Raw genomic sequence first — 19,758 nt, forward strand, 5'->3', positions numbered from 1 at the left:
TCGATGATGAGGAGAGGAAAATGACCCCATATGGAGAGGGGTGGGCAGCAATCCCCTAGGATCTTAATGCCTCTCATTGCCAAAGGAAACCTGAGGGAAGGGGTGGAGCCTTGGCCAAGGAAGCTGGAGCTCTCTCTAGTCTTCAGGACTCTGACCACCTCCTGTGGTCTGGGACAGTACTTGCCTCTTTCTGGGCCAGTTTGCCAACTGTACAGTGAAGGGTAAAATGTGCAACAGTACAAGCATGTGCTTGGCCACGACAAGTCATCAGGCCCCATAGATACATTAAGTACGTTTTAAGTGTATTGAAGACATTAATATTGCTGTGCAATCATCACCACGATCCATCTTCAGAACTCTTCTCATCTTGCAAAACTGAAACTCTACACTCATTCATGAAAAACTCCCCATTCCGCCTCGCCCCAGCCTCTGACAAACACCATTCTACTTTCTGTCTCTCTGAATCTGGCAATTTCAGGAATCTCATAGAAGGGAAATCACACAAGGTTGTATTTTTGTGACTGGCTTATTTCATTTAGAGTAATATCATGAAGGTTCATCTACGGTGTGCCATATCTTAGAATTTCCTTCCTTTGTTAATAATGAATAATATGCCATTGTATGTATATTCCACATTTTGCTCATCCATACATGCCTGGACTGATACCATAGCCAGGCTCAAAACCAAGCCCAAAATAAAATGGGGCCCCAGCCAGATTTTTATCAACGGTCTCCTGGAGACTACTTTCTTAAACCATGTCCCATGTGATATTTACTAAGGATCTAATCTTGGGCCGTGAGTTGTTTTTCAGAAACTCCGTTTTTCCTCCTTGAGCAAATTTCAACAGCTCTGAGCCAGTGAGACTACAAGACAGCTGGCAAGACTCAAACCGCTACTGCACAAGTGACTGGCGGATAACCTGGGAGACCAAGAACTCCCCTGCCGATCATGTTAAGAACACCACCTTTTGAACATAGGATGTATGACAGAACATTAAAATCTTCTGCACTTGCACAAAATGCCTAGGACTGCCCCCAACCTTCACGCACCCGCTCCTTTTTCCTTAAAAAGACCTTTTCAACAGCCCATCGGGGAGAACGATTTAACCTTTGTCTCCTGTCTCCTTGCTGGCCAACTTCTTAATAAAGATTTTTCCCTTTATTACAAAGAGTGGGTAGCCCATGGTTGGCTTAAGGGGTGTTTGGGCAGTGAGCCCTTCGTCAGTTACAATACTTGTGTGGTTTCCATGTTTTAGCTATTATGAATAATGATGTTATGAACATGAGTGTTGAACTACGCCTTTGAGAACATGCTTTCTACTCTTTGGGGGGTATATACCCAGAATTGGAATTGCTTGATCCTATATAATTATATTTTAAATTTTTTTTTTAGGAATTGTTATATTGATTTCTACATCAACTATATATTATATATTCCCTCCACAGTGCACAAGGGTTCCTTTTTGTCCACATCTTGGCCAACATTGGTCCTAGTATTTTTCTTCTTCTTTTTTTTTTGGATAAATGCCATCCTAATGAAGGTGAGGTGGTCTCTCGCTATGTTTCTGATTTGCATGTCCCTAATGATTACTGATGTTGAGTGTCTTTTCATATGCTTATTGGTCATTTGCAGATCTTCTTTGAGGAAATGTCTATTCATGTACTTTGTTCAATTTTTATTTAGATTGTTGTTTGTTGTTGAGTTTAGGAGTTCTCTATTCTGGATATTAAGCCCTTGTCAGATACATGGTTTGCAAATATGGTCTCCCATCCTGTGGGCTGTGCTTTTACTCTGTTGATAATGACTTTTGAGGCACAAAACTTTTTAATATCCATGAAGTCCAGCATGTGTATTTTCTTATTTTATTGCCTGCTCCTTGGGTGTCATATCCATGAAATCATTACCAAGTCCTATCTTGTAATGTTTTGTCTTATGTTTTCTTCTAAGGGTATTATAGTGTTAGCTCTTACCTTTAGGTCTTTGATTCACTGGGAATAAAGTTTTGTATACAGTGTTAGGTAAGGGTCCAAGTTGATTCTTTTGCATGTAGATATCCACTTTTTCCAGTACAACTTGTTGAAAAGACTTTTCCCCATTGAATAATCTTGTCACCCTTGTCAAACATAATTTGATCGCATGGGTGAGGGTTAATGTCTGGGCTCTCAATTCTGTTTCCATTGGTCAATATGTCTGTCTTTATGCCATGACAATGCTGTTTTGATACAGTAGATTTGTAGTAAGTTTTCAATTAGGAAGAATCAGTCCTCCAACTTACTACCTCCTTTCAAGATTATTTTTGGTATCTGGGCTTACTTGAGATTCCATAAGAATCTTAGGATGGGTTTTTTTCTATTTTAGCACAAAATGTCCTTGGGATTTTGATAAGGACTGCACTGGATTTGTTGATCTCTTTGGATAATGTTGACATCGTCAGAATAAGGAGTCCTCCAATCCATGGTGAAGGGATGTCTTTCATTTCTAGTAGTGCCAGGTGGCTGTTCAGGTTGAGGGGGCGGCACTCCTTGAGGTAGTAGTGCAGAAACCCACAATGAATGAATGCATGTATCTTTACACATTAGTTTTTTCATGTTCTTTGGATAAATACGCAGCAGTGGAAGAGCTGGATTGTATGGTAGTTCTAGTCTTAATTTTTCGAACAATCTCCATACTGTTTTCCATAGTGGCTGCACTAATTTGCACTCCCACCAGCCGTGTACGAGAGTTCCCTTCTCTTAACATCCTCTCCAACACTTGTTTCCTGTGTTGTTAATTATAGCCATTCTGATAGGTGTGAGGTGATATTTCATTGTAGTTTTGATTTGCATTTCCCTGACAGTTATTGATGTTGAACATCTTTTCATGTGCCTGTTGGCTATCTGTATAACTAAATTTAAGTCCACAATTCCATCAGTCAATGCCCCTTGCTTAAAGTTATTTTCTGTTGACATACTATTAATACGTTATTATGAACTACAGTCCCTAGTTTAAGGACTCTTTGTATTGTACAGTTCCATGGGTTTTGACACACATATAGTGACATGTAGCCACTATTACGTGCAGAACAGTCTCACTACGCTAAAAATCCTCTGAGCATCAGATTAGCTCTTAACAGCTTTTTAAAATATTAACAATTGTCAGAATAACTTAAATTTTTACGTTGAAAAGTGTTCCACAGGTGCTAAGTTGTGTTAGTCTCACTATTATGATCACTATTAGAAATAATGAAAAAAATGAACCCCTACATAAATAGCAAAAACCATAGAATTTTAAAGATAAAAAGGATCTTGAAGATTAGGAAATCTCATATTCCTCAAGACCCTGCCCTCCAGTCTCTCAGCTTTCTGTGTCATTTATCTGCTGACTCTGCTGAGGAGAAAGAAATTGATAAAGAAAAACAAAGCCAAAAACAAATATTGGTTCTAAGTATTCCTCTTGAGCCCAATTTAATCAAGCACGGCTTCTTTTTTATTGCCTATTTGCATCAGGAACATAATTACTAGCTAGAGCCTAGTTTGAGACTATTCATTACGAATGAAAGATGTCATATCTAAGAACAGAATGGAATTCACTGAGGCTTTATTCTTGGGACATTTGTAGGATTAAGTCAGGACACACTGTGAGAGTAATAAATAAGTTCTGTATATTTTTCTTCTCCAAGACCATGGATTTCAGCCACACTTTATACCCATGTACTTTGCAACAACGAAAAACAATTAAACACTGACCTTGAATATTTTGCCCTCAGATTCATTAGTCTTTAAAACATAAATTGAGCAATTTAAATGTAGATGACTAAAAGACTATGGAGACTTCTAGAATATCACATTAGGTCCTTTAGAAGTGAAGAATTGACTTTATAAAGCATTTCTATTCCTTCTCATACCTTGACAATAGTGCTACTGTGACTCTGTTTTAAAGAGGATAATGGCGGGCATTACTTTAATTTGTACTTTTTCTTTTTAAAGTACATTTACTTAATATTTCTCAGTCTCTTGAAAACTTTTATCATTAAGCTCAACCTTCATTTAAATCAGCAGACCTATTAGGTGAAGGCGACATGAACATTTACTTGCAAACTCCTCAGAAAATTACTAATTTAACCTTTACTTTGGACGATCCATTGTAGAACTCAAACTGGATGTATTCGTCAGCCACCTCAAAATGGCTCTTAACTATGTGTTTGTACCTTTACCTGGGAAGATATTATCTGAGGGTAATTGTTCTTCCCAAACATTTTCTTTACCTCAAACAGCAATACTTCCAAAATTTTAAGGAAAATGTGGGCAATTTGGTGAAAACTAAATGACTTAAGTTTGTTTTAGCATGCCAATGAAATTAAGAAAATAAGTATTTTGATTATTATTGAATTTAAAAATCAGAAATGAAGAAAACAAACTTTGTCCAAAGACATTTCTGCAAGTGAAATCCTCTGAGAAACTGACAGCTAGCCTCCCGTTTTAACCACTAAACCATAAGAAATGTAATACCATGGGCAAACACTTGAGAGTCATCACCTACACGCACCCCCAACACCATCAGGGCCACAGATCAGGGGAAGGAGTCAGGGTAGGGGAGACAGCTGCGCACTCAGCATCCTTCCTTCCCGGGTCAGAACTTGGTCCCAGCTGCTCGCTGTCTAGTCTTCTGGGGAAGCAGAGAATTCTTCTGGGGACACAACACACATCGGGTGTTAAGGATGTCATTGTCCTTTTTTAAACAAATTTTAGATCACGTGACGTGCTTCTCAGGACAGGAGGAGCCGCCTCAAGGGAAGACAGATCTTCTCCAGGAGCTGAAGTTCATCCAAGGAGAGCAGAGTCTAGGGCTGCAGAGCGCCACTGCTCTCCATCTCAGGGACAAGTCGGTCTCCAACCCCTCTCCCCCTCCCGGCTGGCCCCCAGCGGTTCCCATTGTATCCTCGGAGGCCCGCGCATGCGCAGGACCGGCGCTCATAGCAGCAGAGGCGCCAGCGAGCTGGAGAGCCCCAGGCGCGCGCACTGGAGGCGGGGTCCCTGGTGGGGAGGTGGTGCTGCAGGGGTTTGTGTGGTGGGAATTGGCGGTTTCTGGATCCTTTCTCCAGGATTTTCAGCGCTGGGGAGCTCTCCTTTCTACAGTGTGGAGGAGCGCTGGGCAGGAGGCAGCGCTGAGGTAGGTGGTGGGCGGCGGGCTCGGTTTGGAGATCTCCGCCGCAGACGGCGGGAGCGCGGTGTCGGGGGCGGGCCACGGGGCTCCTGGCAGGCTGCCCCAGGCGGTGGGAGCCCAACCTCTGGCTCAGGCTATTGGGCTCCTCATTGCCTTCATTAAACAAATAAACGTTCCTACTTCCTTGGGACCACTTTTATAGAAAAGCCTAATGGCATTAATGGTTTCTGGTAATTGACTCTATATTTGCAAGGCGAACTTTGAAGCCTGTGAATTGTTGTAAACTGCATTTAATGAAAGAAGCTTTAAACAATCTTTGGTGCAAATTATGTAACTTCCTAATAACTCACCTTCTGTTAACATAGACTGATGACTGATCAATTGATGATTGACATAATGTGTACGGAATTTTGGTTTCAGTCAAAAGGATTTTCTAGGCAGTTGGTGCTAAAATTAAAATCGGATCAGGAGGAGGATTTTAGAAGTAGTGTGTAGTGTGTGTTTTGTCTCCGTAGTCATTTAGATGTAAGAATTTAGATTTGGAAAGCCCAAGGAAAAAGAATTTTGAAATTTTGATTTGACTGACAAGGTGAAAGTCAAAAGGTCAAATACGGAAGGCTATCATTTATATGATAGTCTAGACAAGATAAACCATAGGGAAAGACAACAGATTGTTAGTTGTCATTAGTTTTAATATTTAGTTAATCATTTAGTTTAATAGTTTAATCATTAGTTTTAATATTTCTGATTTAAAAAATACATTTTAATGATACCATCCTAATTATGCTTTTGGATGATACCAGAAGTTAATAACCTATTAAATTCTGCAGTAGGAAGAAATGACATGTTGGTTATTGGTGTCTTTGAAGTGTAAGTATTGGCAGTAATGAAATTTTTAAATAAGCTTTTTTGTATTCTGAACTACTGATTTTTTTTACTAGATCCTGTTGGACATGGCATATTACAAGTTTCAAAAGGCTCTTTAAATTATTGTAGCAGGCTGAAGCTATTAAATTATAATGTAAGATCTTTATAGATGAAACAGGCAAAAATACAAAAAGCCCTTCATCATTTTATCTTTGTTAAAATCTTACCATATACATGAATGACTTTTGGCTAGACAGACCTGAACTTGACAAGATAGACTCATTAGTATGCTGAATTTGTTTTGGAATGTTAAAGTGGGAGAGGATATATAAGTTTTACCTGAGGGTGACCCAAGTTAATATGGTGGGTTTAGCTGTTTATACGCTCTTTCTGAGTTACGATCTTGATTAAAACGCTCATCATAGACATACCAAGAAATTTGGACCATTTTATGTATCAATATATTAAGATGTCCTATTTCTCTGATAGTTTCTGATTTCAGGGTGTCTGGGAAAAACAGTTTCTCAACATAGGTACTTTGGAATATAATTTTTGATTGTTGACTTATTGAATCATAGAATTGTTGAGTTGGAAATAATTTTAGTGGTTGTAGAGTCTAAACTCTTCATTTTCCAGGAAATGGAAAGTGAGGTTTCTCGAGTTAAGTTGTCCATAGTCTGAATGCTATGTAGTGGCAGAGTTGGAACTAAATGCTCAGATGCTTGTCTCAGGATTCCTAGTACAATGTTGTCTGTGCTATATACTATTAAGGAGACAAAGCAGTGAGTTACCTTCTCAAATCATATATGTAGCCAGCAGGGTTGATTCTTTCCCATATGTGTTTTTTCCTTTCTTTTTTAAATAACTACTAACCACAATTAATTGATTCCCCTAGCATATTTAATGACTATCCTTGTGCGTGTCTCCTCAAGCACACGTGTGGAGGACTCCCTAGAATGGACACCTGCCTCTGAGTGGATTGCTGGGCCAGAGGCTGACGTGCATCTGAAACTTGACGAGCTGCAGCCAAATCATCCTCTGAAGTTTTAACAATTTCCATTCCCGCCAACAGTGTCTGAGTCATCCTTGCCCTGGGAATTGTCAGGTCAGCATTGTCAGATTTTTAAAGTTTTGCCAATCTGATGAGTGAGAAATGATGTATTTGTTTTCCTCTTTGTACAACTGTTTTGACAAATTCATAGAGCTGTGCAACTACCAAAATTGAGATACAGAACAGTTCCAGCACCCAGAACTCCCTTCAGCTGCTCTTTTGTAGTCATCTCTTCCCCCACCCTTAACCCCTGGTGACTAATGATCTGTTGTCTTTCCCTATGGTTTGTCTTTTGTAGAATATCATATAAATGGAATCCTACAGTATTTGGCCTTTTGAGTCTGGATTCTTTCATTTAGCACAATACATTGATTTGAGTGTTCATCCATGTTGTTGCCTGTATCAGCAGTTCCTTCTGTTTTATTGCTGAATGTAGTATCTATTGTGTGACTGTACCACAGTTTATCCACCCAGCAGTTGAAGGACATTTGAGTTATTTTCAGTTTTGTCTTTTTTGACTATGAATAAAGCTGCTATAAATCTTTGCAAACAAGTTTTTGTGTAAACATAGGTCTTCCTGTCTTGAGTAAGCACCTAGAAGTGGAATTGCTGGGTCACATGGTATGTGTATGTTTAACTTTATTTTAAAAACTGTTTGTGGTAGCAAAGTCATGGCCCACAACGATGTCTTAATCCCTGGAACCTGGGAATACATTAGTTTACTTGGCAAAGGTGAATTAAATTTGCAGATGAAATTAAGGTTGCTAATCAACTGACTTTAAAATAGGGAGATTATCCTGGATTATCCAAGGGGCCCAGTGCATCACAAAGCACATTAAAAGGGAAAGAGAAGCAGTAGAGTAGAAAAAAGATGCAACAAGGGAAGCAGGGCCAGAGAGATGTCGAGTTCTTGGTTTTGAGGGTAGAGGAGGGGGGCCACAGCCTAAGGAATGTGGTGGTCTCTAGAAGCTTGAAAAGTCTAGGAAATGGATTAACCTTTAGAGTCCCCCCAAAAGAACCTGGCTCTGCCAACACCTTGATTTTAGCTGAAGGAGACCCATGTCAGACTGCTAACCTACAGAACTGTAAAACAATAAATCTGAGTTGTTTTAAGCCATGAAATTTGTGCTAATTTGTTAGCAGCATAACAAACTACACTTTAAAACTGTTTTCCAAAGAGGCTGAACCACTTTGTGTTCCCACCAGCAATGTAGGAGTGTTCCAGTTACTTTCCACCCTCATTAACACTTGGTATGGTCATCCTCTTTAATTCTAGTCATTCCAATAGGTACGTAGCAGTATCTCAATGTGGTTTTTATGTACATTTTTCTCAAGATTAATGATGTTGAGCATCTTTACATGTGCTTATTTGCCATCTGTGTATCTTCTTTGGTGAAGTATCCAAATCTGTGCCCATTTTAAACTTGGAGTTTCTTATGCTGAGTTTTGAGAGTTCTTTATAGTTCTGTCAGATATATGATTTGCAAAGGTCTTCTCCCAGTCTGTGGCTTGCCTTCTCCATCCTCTCGCCAGTGTCTTTGGAAGGTCTGTGTAACGTAACTCGAGAGGCTCCACATGACCTTATCTTCCTTCGTTGAGAAACAGAGTGAGGTTGGAGCACCTGAGTCCAATCAGACCTTGATCAGAGTTGGGGCCGGGTCTCACTTTTAGTAAACCCAGCCCTTCCGCTTTCCCCCTGTTCCTGTTTGCTGGGCTCCCTTCCCCCGCACAGGTGTCTGGTTCTAAGTCTGGTAGATCTCTGTCTCCTCAAGTTTAGAAGCCCACAGAAAATTCAGCTACGCCCTTCAGATATCTCAGCGCAGCTCTCCAGCCTCCTACCTTAATATGGCCAATTCCCTGAAGGTCAGACTAGCAGTATGTTTGACTTAGGCCACTTCCACCACTTCTGGACGTTTCACTTTGCTTTGTGGAAGCTTTTGGCCTAGTTCCCCAGATTCCTGTGTGGCACCAAAACGTAGCACAGGTGCTGTGAGGAAGAGCAGCTGTGTGTCTGAAAGCCCTCAGGTTTCCTCTGCCACACCAGTCCTGCTGAATCACTACAAGTTTGGTTAGTTTCTCTTTTCCCTAGCCGAGGCTCTGACTGAGCAAGCCAGATCCTTGGCAAGCACCCAGAATTAGAAAACGCCTGCAGGGGAAAGAAAGATAAAAACTCTTGCTCACATAAAAGAGTTTTTCTTCTTTCTGGAATTTTAGTTGGTTGATTCTGAAGTTCTCTGATGCTCTAAACATATAATTTATCTGTCTTTGTCCAGTTGTGCAGAAAGAGTGCTTTCCTGTCCTCGTCTCCTCTAAAACAGAAGTTCCCTTGTCATTAGTTTTTAACTCCATCAGTTATACATTGTCAATATTATTATTATTTGGTAAAGTCATGCTTTCAATGATTTATTCAGATGTTTACCCTTTTTTATCCTCACAATCCATTTTTACATCTTAGCATTTTTTCTTCTATCAATTTTTTTCTATTTAAAGTACATTCTTTTTTACTTTTTAAGTTTTTTCCTCAAAGAATATTAGCCCTGGGCTAACTTCTGTGCCAGTCTTCCTCTATTTTGTATGTGGGTCACCACCATGGCATGGCTGATGAGTGGTGTAGGTCCACGCCTGGGATCCAAACCCACAAACCCAGGCGTCTGAAGTGGAATGTGCTGAACTTAAACCACTACACCAGGTGGCTGGCCCCCTTAAAGTACATTCTTCAGAAGATCCTTAATGAACATTTGTTGGTGGTAATACTCTTAGTAAATGTTTGCATAAAAATATCTTTAATTCACCCCAGATCTTGAGATATGGTTTGATTGGGTATACACTGAAAGTTATTTTCTCTCTGTACCTCGAAGATTTAATCCAACACTCTCTTGCCTTCCATTGTTAAGAAATGTATCATACTCTAAATGTAAGTCTCCATAAGTGTTCTGTTCCTCTGTGGGGCTTTGAATATCTTCTTTTGTATTTAGTGTTCTTTGCTTTCCCTGTATGGATCTGGCTCTAGATTGTTTTTTTAATTGTGCTTGAGATGTATTCAGCTGCCTGAATCCAGAATAGGATTCTTTTATTAATTCTGGAAATTTCTGTTATTATGTCTGAATATTCCTTAAATCATATATATATTTATATTATTTAATTCAAATATATATACACATACTTATGTTATTTGTACACATTCAATATATATTCATTACATATATATTTATATTATTTAATTCAATATATTATATTACTCAATATAAAGATTTATATTATTCAAAAAATATACATATCTTATTTATATATATGATCCTGTACTTGACCAAACTCAAGCCAGGCTCCTTTGAGCCCTCTTCTTGACTAGGCCTCAATCTTGGCCTATAATAACTACGACCTCTCAGCACAAATGATTTCACCACACATACACATTATAAGACTTAAACACTGACATAGTCTCTAACACCTCAAATCCACATCCCTAGGATGACCCCTGCCGCCTTAAAGTGCCTGCCTGAGAATGCTCAAGGCAGCAAAAAGAATTGACTGTTCTGGCCAACACTTGATCATTGGCCCCTGGCATCCCTTTCTTAAAGCATTTACCCAAAAGTGCTTACAACTGTGAATCTTTCCTCTCTCCTTTCGAGTTGTATATGTGTCTCCTATAACTGCATTTCTCAAGGTCCTGAAAGCCATTCCTTGAGAAGAGGACAGGGTGTCTGTCTCCCAGACTCAGTGAGAGGAGAGAAGTGAAACTTTGATCATTTCCAACTAGCAGACACAACTGGCCAGATCACACTGCACTGACCAACACTCTGTAACTTTTCCCTCCCTGGCTCTTCTGAGCCCATGCTCACCCCCTGCCTGCTCCCTCACTCTCCCTTTCAAATGCTCAGTCACCTCTGTACAACAAAATTGAGTTCAGTTCACCCTGTTCCCTCTTCCCTATTGCAGTGGTATATTACTGACTAAAATCTGTCCTGACCACTTTAACTACAGTCTGGCTTTGTGTATACTCTACAGTTAACACATATACAGATAATGTCATGCATATGCATATATACGCATATACCAACGTAACCATGGGCCCTCCAGGACGAGTTCAACTGACCTCATCTTATCAACAGAGTAGTTAAGAGTTTTCTTTCAGGAACTGAGATCCCTCATCCAGTTCAGGCCCGTTGAGACCACCAACCTATCAACTGGGCCTGCACAAATGCTTGATAAGTGACCTCTTTAACATCAGGGAGCTAAAAACTCCATCCTCAGATCATGGTAACACTATCAATTTGTGAACACTTATCCAATGAAGAGCCATGAACCTTGACTATGCTTGCACAGATCATCAATTACCTCACTTCTGGTATCACACTCTCTGATTTCAAAATATACTACAAAGCTATAGTAACCAAAACAGCATGGTACTGGCACAAAAACAGACACATTGATTAATGGAATAGAATCGAAAACCCAGAAATAAACCCACACATCTATGGACAGCTAATCTTCAACAAAGGAGCCAAGAACATACAATGGAGAAAAGAAAGTCTCTTCAACAAATGGTGTTGGGAAAACTGGACAGCCACATGCAAAAAAATGAAAGTAGACCATTACCTTACACTGTACACAAAAATTAACTCAAAATGGATTAAAGACTTAAATGTAAGACCTGAAACTATGAAACTTCTAGAAGAAAACATAGGCAGTACGTTCTTTGACATCAGTCTTAGCAACATATTTTCAAGCACCATGTCTGACGGGGCAAGAGAAACAATAGAAAAAATAAACAAATGGGACTACATCAAACTAAAAAGCTTCTGCACAGCAAAGGAAAGCATCAACAAAACGAAAAGACAACCTAAAAATTGAGAGAAGATATTTGCAAACCATACATCTGATAAGGGGTTAATCTCCAAAATATATAAAGAACTCATGCATCGCAACAACAAAAAAACTAACAACCCAATTAAAAAATGGGCAAAAGACCTGAACAGACATTTCTCCAAAGAAGATATACAGATGGCCAACAGGCACATGAAAACATGTTCAACATCATTAACTACCAGGGAAATGCAAATCAAAACTACAATGAGATATCACCTCACTCCCGTCAGAATGGTTATAATTAACAAGACAGGAAACAACATGTGTTGGAGAGGATGTGGAGAGAAGGGAACTCTCATACACTGCTGGCGGGAGTGCAAAGTGATGCGGCCACTATGGAAAACAGTGTGGAGATTCCTCAAAAAGTTAAGGATAGAACTACCATATGATCCAGCTATTCCACTGCTGGGTATTTATCCAAAGAACTTGAAAACACCAATGCGTAAAGATACATGCACCCCTGTGTTCACTGAAGCATTATTCACAATAGCCAAGACTTGGAAGCAACCTAAGTGCCCATCAAGGGATGAATGGATAAAGATGTGGTATATATACACAATGGAATACTACTGAGCCATGAGAAAAGATGAAATCCAGCCATTTGTGACAACATGGATGGACATTGAGGGTATTATGCAAAGTGAAATAAGTCAGAGGGCAAAAGTCAAACACCGTGTGATCTCACTCATTAAGTAGTAGATAATAACAACAAACAAACACATAGAGACAGAGATTGGATTGGTGGTTACCAGAGGGGAAAGGGGAGGAGGGAGGGCTAAAGGGATAATTCGGCACATGTGTGTGGTGATGGGTTGTAATTAGTATTTGGGTGGTGAACATGATGTAATCTATGCAGACATAGAAGTATAATGATGTACACCTGAAATTTATACAATGTTATAAACCAATGTTGCTGAAATAAACAAAAAATTAAAAAAACAAACAAAAAAATACCTTCACCCCTAAGCCAATATCTTAATATTTGATTAAACTGCTTTATAATAAATCTTAATACATTGTAAAAAAAGAAAATCAATTACCTCACTTCTCCTTACTTCCAATCATCTACCTCCACATGTCAGATCACCCTGCCCTTCATCCCATAAATTGTGCCCCAAGCCCTGGATCGGGGAGACAGATCTGAGACAGACACATGCCCCCTGTTTCCTTACAGATCAATCTCACAAAATAAAACTACAATTCTTTTCCCAAAAGCTGATGCCAGAATAATTGGCTATTTTAATGTGCATTGGGCAAGAGAACCTCGATATTGTGTGGTAACATCAATACATATATATACACTTAATGGATGTTTTATCTTTTTTTTTTTCTTTGTTGAGGAGGAGTCACCCTGAGCTAACATCTGTTGCCAAGCTGCTTCTTTTTGCTAAGGAAGATTCACCTTGAGCTAACATCTGTGTCAGTCTTCCTCTACTTTGTATGTGGGTTGCCGGCACAGCCTGGCCACTGATGAGTGGTGTAGGTCCATGCCCAGGAACTGAACCTGGGCTGCTGAAGTGGAGTTCTCTGAACTTAACCACTAGGCCATGGGACTGGTCCATCTCTAATTGTTTTGAAGATGTTACTAGATATGCAGTTGAAGTTTCACTATGATCTCTGGATTTCCTTGCTGCTCTTTTAGTCCCTCACTTCAGTGTATGTGTTTCTTGCTCCATCTTTCATGCTAGAGGAATTCCTCAAATATCAAGTGGTCCTTGGCTACCCATTCATATTTCTGTGATGGGGAGGAAAACAGCTGAGTAGGATCTCTGTGGGCCTGATGGGGCCTGTGTCTGTCTGGATTCAGTGTTTCCTCAGTGGTGTAGAGTGTTGAACTATTAACAGGCAAACAGTGTTGGAGCCCACACTGATCTCTAAAAACATACTTATTCCACACATTCCCACAATGACAGACATCCTCTGAACACGTGGAAATGCTGATAACACACACCCACACCCACATACACACTATTCGCAAATGACCAGCAGCATTCAGACTGTAAACTACACCTGATAATGCACACTGATACTCAGAACATATACACAAACACACACACATACAGACCACTCACTGTCTCAGAGCCCACAGTGACTTGAACTCTCTAAACACACACAGACATCAACAAAACACACCTTCACATGGACGTCATAATAGACATGCACCCTGTGACCATACAGAATTGCTGAACACACACACATCCACACAACAAGGAACGTGGCTGTGCACGTATGGGCTTGATCAGGAGGTTTTTCACACCTCAGCATCAACATGGACACCCCGGGGCGAGATGGAGAGGCAGAGGGTACAGGGACAAAATGTGGGGAGCAGTCAAGAGACAACTGCATAAAGCAAATATGATAACTGTAAAGCTGGTTGCTAAATGACGTGTGACTCAAGGCTATGAGGACCCAAGAGGATCTGAAATGGTACAAAGGAGGTGACTGATACAAACCCATCACAAGATATTTAAATGTAAGGAACAGTGATATTTTAAAAGGCACTGAGGAGAGTCCATCAAAGCTTAGATATAATTCCAAACAATGAATGACATGGAATTCTGGCCAAAGAACAGCCATACTGCTGTTAAAATTCCTATTTAAATGTTTCTTATAAAATTATAGAAATACTCATTGAAAAATGACAAATATTCATTGGTTTAAAACATTTAAAACATGTCAGGGTAAAATAACTGCAGGTTCCACTTTTACTGAGTAGCTTTCCTTGGGCAGCTAGAAAAGCAGGACAAAGCACACAGAACAGCTGTGTGAAGGGTCAGAGAACATCCTGTGCAGACAGGACTTGGGGGTCTATAATCTCTGAGACGAGGGAAGCACAAGATTGTGAGCACCAGCTCCATGCAGCTTCTCCCCTAAGGCATTTGCTATTTCCACAGCGAGAGAAGAGAGTCTGAGCAGAAAAAGGAGGAAAAATGAATTGAAATTTGGTTCCAGCCAAGTCCAGTAACTTCTGCTTCCAGTCAGATGTGGTAAAGGCAGAGCAACAGTTAAACATTGATTTAATAAATACTGTATGTTTGAAAACACCAAAGGGATGTGGAAGCAAACAGGACTATATGAAATAAAATTTCAAAAAGGGAAGAGCCTTTTTAGGTGAGATTGCCACACATGCCCTCACCCAGGGGAATTTGCTTAATCTGGACTCTGATAATGAAACCTGTCTTCCCAGAAAAACAATTAAAAGTATAATCTGTCATAATTGATCTATGTTAGCTTTTTAATGTCACAAGCTTTGTTTGGATGTTAATTTTTATTGCCTCCACTAGAAGACTCTGTGAAGGGAAGGCCATTGTATCATTTGCCACATGATCTCCAGAACATTCTTCAGTTGGGGCTGTATGACTTCTATAAATATTTGTTAATTGTTGGTTTCATGAATGCTATGGACTGAATGTCTATGTAACCCAATTTCATACGTTAAAATCCTAATCCTCGATGTGAGGGTATTTGGAATTGGGGCCTTTGGGAGTTAATTAGCTTAGATGAGGCCATGAGTGTGAAGCCCCCATGATGGGATTAGTGCCCTTACAAGGAGATGGAGGGCCAGAGCTCTCTCTGCCAGATGAGGGTAGAGCAAGAAGCTGTCCTTCTGCAAAAAAGGAAGAAAGCTCTCGCCAAAAACAAATCAGCTTGAACCTAGATCTTGAACATTCCAGTCTTCAGAATTGTGAGGAATGCATTTCTGTTGTTAAAAATGCCCAGTCTAGGGACGGCCCCGTGGCTCAGTGGCTAAGTGTGCATGCTCCACTTTGGCAGCCAGAGGGTTCACAGGTTTGGATTCCGGATGCACACTGACGCACCGCTTGTCAAGCCATGCTGTGGTGGAATCCCATATAAAAAGTAGAGGAAAATGGGCACAGATGTTAGCCCAGGGCCAATCTTCCTTAGCAAAAGGAGGAGGATTGGCATCGGATCTTAGCTCAGGGCTGAGCTTCCTCACAAAAAAAAAAGAAAAACCCCAAAAGTGCCCAGTCTAGGGGCCTGCCCCACTGCCTAGTGGTTAAGTTCAGTGAGCTCCTCTTCGGTAGCCTGGGTTTGGTTCCTGGACACAGACCTACACCAACATCAGCAGCCATGCTGTGGGGGTGACTCACATACAAAATAGAGGAAGACTGGCACAGATGTTAGCTCATGGTGAATCTTCCTCAGCAAAAAAAATAAAGTACCCAGTCTATGGTATTTTTGTTACAGCATCTCATACTGACTAGGACACTGAGTGTGTGGATAAGTTCATTTAGATTGACGATCCTTCTTCTACATGACGCATTATTGCCAATGATTCCTGAATGGGTGTGAGTCAGATTTCACTTAAGGATCATGAAGACATTAGGGCCCTTCTTTGTAGTTATGCACATATTGATACACATGAAAACATGTTGCATCAAGTGATTTATTGACACCTTAGTCTCACACCTCATCCCATTAGCCTTCAGTGAACCTCAGTGTTAACAGCCAGTGCTTTGGGCAATAAAGGAAAGTCCCTGAACTGAAGAGGGGCCGGTATCCATCATGCAGCTCCTGTCCTCTGCCCAGCCAGCTCCAGAGCAGGGTCAATTTACAAGATGGGCTTTCCTCCAGGCAGCTCTGTCTTCCTCCCAGCCTGTTCTCATTTAGGATGATCTCACCAAGAGCAATGAGTGGAAATTGGGAGGGAAGAACTACAGACGGCACCTCCCAGGGGAAATTCTTTGTGGTTACATGACCTAGAATATGGATAACCTGGGCCGGCCTCCTGGCTTAGTGGTTACGTGCACGCTCCACTATCAGCAGCCAGGGTTCAGGTCCCGGGCGCGCACCAACACACCACTTCTCTGGCCATGCTGAGGCCGCGTCCCACATACAGCAACTAGAAGGATGTGCAACTATGACATACAACTATCCACTGGGGCTTTGCGGGAAAAAAAGGAGGAGGATTGGCCATAAATGTTAGCTCAGAGCTGGTCTTCCTCAGCAAAAAGAGGAGAATTAGCATGGATGTTAGGTCAGGGCTGATCTTCCTCACAAAAATAGATAGATAGATAGATAGATAGATAGATAGATAGATAGATAGATAGATAAAGAAAGAAAAGAAAGAAAAGAAAGAAAGAGAGAGAGAGAGAGAGAAAGAGAGAGAGAAAGAAAGAGAGAGAGAAAGAGAGAAAGAGAGAAAGAAAGAAAGAGAAAGAAAGAGAGAAAGAGAGAAAGAGAGAGAGAAAGAGAGAAAGAAAGAAAGAGAGAAAGAAAGAAAGAGAGAAAGAAAGAAAGAGAGAAAGAAAGAAAAGAAAAGAGAAGAGAAGAGAAGAGAAGAAAAGAAAAGAAAGAAAGAAAGAAAGAATGAATATGGACAGCCGGCTGCTCTAAGGTGTCCTGAAAATGGAATCCTTCCCATGTCTGCAATATCCTTCCATGTCCTCTTTCCCCTCCATCTCTCTGTTCTTGGTGGAAAAATTCCCTTGGCAATGACAACAAAAAAATGAAAGTAGGGAATAGCCCATTTCCAGTCTCAGAATTCTATGAAATTTTACTGCCTATCCCCAGTCTCCCAGGACTGAGACCCTTTTTACTCTTTTAAGATTAGATTACATTTTAATCTGCTTTAATCAAAGTTTTCTCTCATCCTTGTTATGTATATACATATTCTAATACATAATATTGAAAACATTATTTTTGGCCCTACAATTTCCAGATAGATACATGCCTTTGTAATTATGTTTATAACTCCATTAACTATAGCAATTGGCTAAGTGATGAGTGGTAATGTACTAATACAGGAAAATGGCCCATTTTTATTCAACATAAAGTTTCACGTTTTCATCAAGACAAATTCCTGAATACTTAATTGTTCAGCAAAATCTCTTACTGTGTACATGTAAGCAATTATAAATCTATTGTAGTTGGTTTGCCTTGTTGATTATTCTTTGTTTCTGAATTGTGCATTCAGCATTTCCATGAACACTTTAGAGTCCTGCATCTTTATCCTACCATTTTAAATACTAGGTCATCGACAAAAGTCCACATGACTTGTTCAGTTGTGTGCTAGTGGGTCCTTTGTAGGGTGTCTTCCTAGGTACATTTTCACATGGTCATCAACAAAAGTACACATTACTCGTTAAGTTGTGTGCTAGTGGGTCCTTTGTAGGGTGCCTTCCCGGGTACGTTTTCACATGCTCATTGACAAAAGTCCACATTACTTGTTCTGTTGTGTGCTAGTGGGTCCTTTGTAGGGTGTCTTCCTGGGTACATTTTCCAATGTGAACTCCAGCTGATGGCCTTGTGACACTGATGTAAATACTGGTGTCTCCACAGATCATGGGGCCAATGATGTGGTCCTTTACAGAGTCATATATAAACTAATACTTTTCATTCAATTAGTGTAAGGAATGCTATGGAAAGTAGATTGGGGACAATTAATAAAAGAAGATTGATTATGAACATGTTCTTAGGGAGAAATATTGAACCTCTGGCTATAAAGGTTTACATTTTATGCAATTAATCAGGCACCCTAACAAACCCCATTCATAGGCAGGGCTATATACACATAAAGGCTATAAAGGTTTACGTTTTATGCAATTAATCAACCACCCTAACAAACCCCGTTCATAGGCAGGGCTATATACACATATATATTAGATTAAGATTACATCATCTATTAGTTTGAATGTGCTTTTTAAAAGTACGCCTTGTTTCTCTTGCACTTTCGTACTGGGAGAAATATGGAATAGATAGAAACCGACTGGATTACTCTGGTCTGAATTCAGATCACGTAGGGCTTGAATCGTTCAACAAATGAGCGAGTAATAGTGGCTACACCACTGGGATTTCCTGATGCAACATCGCGGTCATACACCCTATTGTGGATATGGACTCTAGAATAGGATTGTTCTGTTATCCCGAGGGTAACTTGTTCTGTTGATCAACATTTTGGAACAATAAGTGATAAAATATTTTGATTAGCTCGTCTAGATTTTAATGGCTCAGAGGTTATTTTCTTCTCTGAGGTCACCCCAACCAAAATTGTTAGTCCATTTAAGTTTTGTTATCCCTTGATTTGGCTTACCTTTTTTTTTTTTTAATTAATTGAAGCTCCATAGGGTCTTCTCTTCTTATTTTCTCATTCCCGCCTCTTCAGGGAAAGGTCAATATCACTGATTAAAAGTAAGAGAGAGTAAAACCCTCGAGTGGCCGTTCATACAAGCCCTCATTTAGACAACAAATGATGATGCTGCCTTTGCAGGGTCCAGTCACTGCGGCCTTTACACCGTGTCACTGGGCAAGCAGTGCCTGTAACACCAGAAATGCCAGAGGAGATGCTTTTGGTAAACAGGTGGGGGCTGTGTTTGCCGAATTTCTCTTACTTTTTGAAATCTTTCCTTGAATGCCTACCTGTGTTGGGTTAACGATTAATGTAATAAATAATTATTGGGTTGAATTTATTTTATTGTCAACTTTCGGTGATTATCTGTTCTGATATAAGATTATGCAAGGAGAAATAATTCTTGTTCCTCATAGTAACAGTACTACTTCTATGAATTAATAGATTAATGCAGCATTAGATTAGGAGTTAGTTTCTGTGATTGAAATTAAGATAAGTATATTGTTGAACCTGAAGGCTTTCTTAATTTGTAGCTGAATTTAGGCCAACTAGGGTATTGTTTGTACTCCCTCTCTAAGGAAGGTTGTATCCTGTATCTAAAAGGCTGTACCTCTTTAGGGCTGGGTCGGGGTGAGCAGGAGGCTGAACAAGTGTGGACCTGGCTCTGTCCCAGAGGGATGAGCAAGAGACACAGGGCACCTGTTGCCACACACAGACGCAGCAGACATCACCAATCAGTCA

At 40.1% G+C, this 19,758-nt stretch overlaps 1 long non-coding RNA gene across 2 annotated transcripts; it reads left to right on the top strand.

Annotated features, from left to right (window-relative positions):
• Positions 1-2,103: 2,103 nt before the first annotated feature.
• On the top strand, positions 2,104-7,445 carry LOC131423095 (uncharacterized). Of its 2 annotated transcripts, XR_009224225.1 has the most exons (3): positions 2,104-2,458; positions 4,729-5,149; positions 6,943-7,445. It is a non-coding gene; the product is annotated as an uncharacterized LOC131423095 (long non-coding RNA). The 2 variants fall into 2 exon arrangements; XR_009224224.1 differs by lacking the exon at positions 2,104-2,458 and having other exon boundaries at positions 4,562-5,149.
• Positions 7,446-19,758: the final 12,313 nt, after the last annotated feature.

The sequence above is a fragment of the Diceros bicornis genome, chromosome 27 (assembly GCF_020826845.1).
Source record: "Diceros bicornis minor isolate mBicDic1 chromosome 27, mDicBic1.mat.cur, whole genome shotgun sequence".
Lineage (NCBI taxonomy): Eukaryota > Metazoa > Chordata > Mammalia > Perissodactyla > Rhinocerotidae > Diceros > Diceros bicornis.